Source organism: Pteropus vampyrus, unplaced genomic scaffold (assembly GCF_000151845.1).
Source record: "Pteropus vampyrus isolate Shadow unplaced genomic scaffold, Pvam_2.0 Scaffold16, whole genome shotgun sequence".
In the NCBI taxonomy this organism is placed as follows: domain Eukaryota; kingdom Metazoa; phylum Chordata; class Mammalia; order Chiroptera; family Pteropodidae; genus Pteropus; species Pteropus vampyrus.
In genome coordinates this window covers 1,623,103-1,626,548 of record NW_011888797.1, presented here as the reverse complement: position 1 = coordinate 1,626,548, position 3,446 = coordinate 1,623,103, and the positions used below count along the sequence as shown (strand labels likewise).

Genomic DNA, 3,446 nt, shown 5'->3' with positions numbered 1-3,446 from the left:
GCTCTTGTGGGGCATATTATGGGCATATATGATATACTGGGCATATCTGTTTAAAAACTCCTGTCTCCCACAAATACTCAAAAGCTCCCAACTGTGAAAAATAAGCTCAGGAATCCTTAGTTTGATTTCTATGTTCATGTTATTCTTCAATTACTCATCTACACGTTCACACTCAAAAAAATTCTCAAGAACCCCAAAACTTTTTCCCATCAAGAAAAGCCCTGGGCACTGCCTGGGGTTGTGGGGTAAGGGAAAAATAAGCACTATCTTTAATGCTAGTGAATGTGTCAATTAAAACACTGTCTTTGAGGAAAAGCAATTTGAGAATATCAGAATTCAAAATATGTGTAACTGTTGAGTGATCAATGCCATTCCTAAGTATTAATCCTTCAGAAATGTCAGCTTATGTACCCCAAGATATACATTCAAGGATGTGCACTAAGTCACTGTTTTTTGTAACAGTAAAACATTGGCAATAACCTTATGTTAATCAGTAGTGAAAGACCTAAATTACGGCATATTGCATTTATGATCTGGAGTACTACACTGCTGTTAATAATGAGATAGACCTACATATCCTCACATGTAACTCTCCAAGACAAATTGAAACAAACAAGTTGAATAACTACATGTATTATGATTCATTTATATATTTTTAAATTTCGTATATGTGACTCTGGCTCCACTTCTATTTCTTTTTCTGTCTCTATGATTATCTGAGATCGTCTTCCCTAAGAGTGGTATTAGGGTAGCAAAGGGATAAACTGAGTCACTTCATCTTTATTCTTCCATTCCATACTAATTTTTAAATAATAAACACGTATTTTTTATAATAAAAAATGAATTACTATGCTGGGCATATCTGCTTAAAAACTCCTGTCTTACCAAAGAGTCAAGAGAAATGCAAGGTCCTTCTCAATGATCCAGCCACTGATGTCTACTATCCTTAATGAAGCTCATTTTATACATTGCATTTGTTTTATTAGTTCTTGGAAATTTGCTCCTAAGCTTTCATTACCCATTTGATGGCATATTAAGGTACCATATGGCAGCTTACTAGACATGACTACACTGTACAAACCATTTCTATAAATAAAACAGTTGCAAATTACCTTCAGGGCATCAATAGATGACTTTGGGAGCCAATGAGAAATACAGGAATGTCCCTTCAGTTCTAACAACCATAGCACTTTCATTCAAAAGTGTGTTGGCTGTGGCATAGTTATAGAGTGCTATGCAAATCAGTTCCAAGACTATTCATTAGAGCTGACCAATAAAAAATAAGAAACGATGCCTAGTGGAGCACAATGCAGATAACTGGACCTTGCATCATTAATGAGAAAAATCAACCAACACAATCAGGGTCAGGATGACAAAGCAGAAGAGAAGCATCCATTCCTTTATCATTTTCCTCATCAGCACTTGAAAAAAATGATTAAGACTATGATTCTGCATTGCAAACCAGGAATGAACAGGCTCCTGGGAAACACTTTGGAATTAAAGCTGAGGGTGGAGGTAGTCCAGAATCTCAACTGTTGGCTTAAATTTTTCCTATACACCAGTTCTGCTGTGAGAGGGGAGAAAGTAATTGACATAGCAGTAGAGAAGGAAGTGCACAAGTACTACTGACAGCTCTACGACACTCTCTTTCTTTTATCAGGAGTTAGAGATAAGCTTTCTCACTTACATTTTTCTCAATTTTGAGCCAAGGGTTTGGTTTTCCTTGAGACAGTAATGCCACAAATGTATTTCAACACAGAGTAAAAGAGTGGTTTTGTAATCATCCTTTGTCTTTGCTCTGCCATTTCTCATGTTACATAATAATCAGGGGAGGAAAGGGGATAATTTGTTTTGAGAAATTGATTTTCTTGCTGTGGTGGAAAGAAAACCAGAAGACTCATCAATTGGCTGTTTGAAAGAGTTTCTTTGGTAATAAAATAAAGGACTAAGCTTTTAATAGACTGAAGAATGAATGGGTTCCATCAACGTGGCAGGCTGAAGTCAGGTTGGAGATCTCCCCTTCTGCTCTAAACATCTAAAATGCTAGATACAGTGTAGCTACACAACCATAAAAGTTGTAAATGTCAAGCCAACCTGGAAGGAAAGGAGAGAAGCAGGAAGTAGGGGAATAGAGGGAAGGTAGGATTCAAAGGTAAGAGTAACCTTCCTGGGCTGCCCACAGGGAAAGACCCTGGGGACAAGGAGGTGATTTAGAGCCACTGCATGCCAGAAATTAATGATGAAAAGACAAACAAGACATGGCCCACCATCTAAGGAGCTTGGCATGGTCTCCAACTTGCACTTCATGCATGATGAGTCAAGTTGCATGGGGCTCAGGCAGGCAGACAGAGAAGAATAAGAGAGAGGTGACTAGAAGAGAACCACAGCCATTAAAAGTCTTGCATGCTTTCACCAGTTTTTAAAAAAACATTTTAGACAACAAATGAAAAATGTATCTTATACTTAGAAAAATCTCATTGGTAACTATGTGGTTGCTTTTGAAACCTATTTTCAAGTTCTTTACGTCAACCTTTATTTCATAAAAATATGGAGCAGATAGGCCATAGCTCATTAATCACCACTGAGAATTTCCAAATACATGTTTCCTCCAAAATAATTTAGAATTTTACTAGCACTGATGCTCATTCTTAACTGATACTAAATCATAAAACTCAGTATACTAAATATCATTTTTATACCACTGATGAATCTTACTTTTAAATCCTAGGGATATATATCCATCTTTGAAAGTTGCTATTTACTGAAATATAGTTTTCAATTTAATTATAGTATTTAAGCTCTCCAACATTAGTTTTCCTCCTGCCATATAAATACCACTAGTATCTATCTGACAGCATTGGTAAACTGTCACACTGCTGAAAAAGATGAACGACTTCATCTATTCTGGGTTTTCTACAATTATGTTTAACTTACATCTGGTAATACTAAATCAGAAAAAGAGCAGAGCAGTAAATTTTGACATCAGTTCTTCTCTTCTTGTTACTTAGTTCATTGAAAATTACTAGGACACCATTTAAAGACCTACTGGACAACAGAATTCATAGCATGTCCTCATCTTTATATTATTCAGGCCATTTAAAATACATAATACATGATCAGCCTAAGTTTGAGAATGAGCAATACTCAGGTTGGAAAAGCCACTCGTAGGTTATCTAGCCCGGGATTCTTCAGTCTTGGCGCCACTGAGATTCTGGATGGATAATTCTTCGTTGTTGACTAATGTTCTGTGTACTATAGGATGCTCAGCGGTAACTCTTGCTTCCATCCACTAAATGCCAGTAACTTCCACTAAATCGTGACAATCAAAAATGTCTCCATACATTACCAAATAACCCCTTGAGGGCCAAATCGCTTCCCGTTGAAAAACACCAGCCTGTTTATTTAGAAGTTGAATCACAAAGAGGTTCGAGAATTTACTCAAAGCC

General features: G+C 36.7%; 1 protein-coding gene across 1 annotated transcript in view; it reads right to left on the bottom strand.

Moving 5' to 3' along the window:
• ANO4 (anoctamin 4) overlaps nucleotides 1-3,446 on the bottom strand; it is a 348,268-nt gene that overhangs the window by 250,442 nt on the left and 94,380 nt on the right. The window lies entirely within an intron of this gene.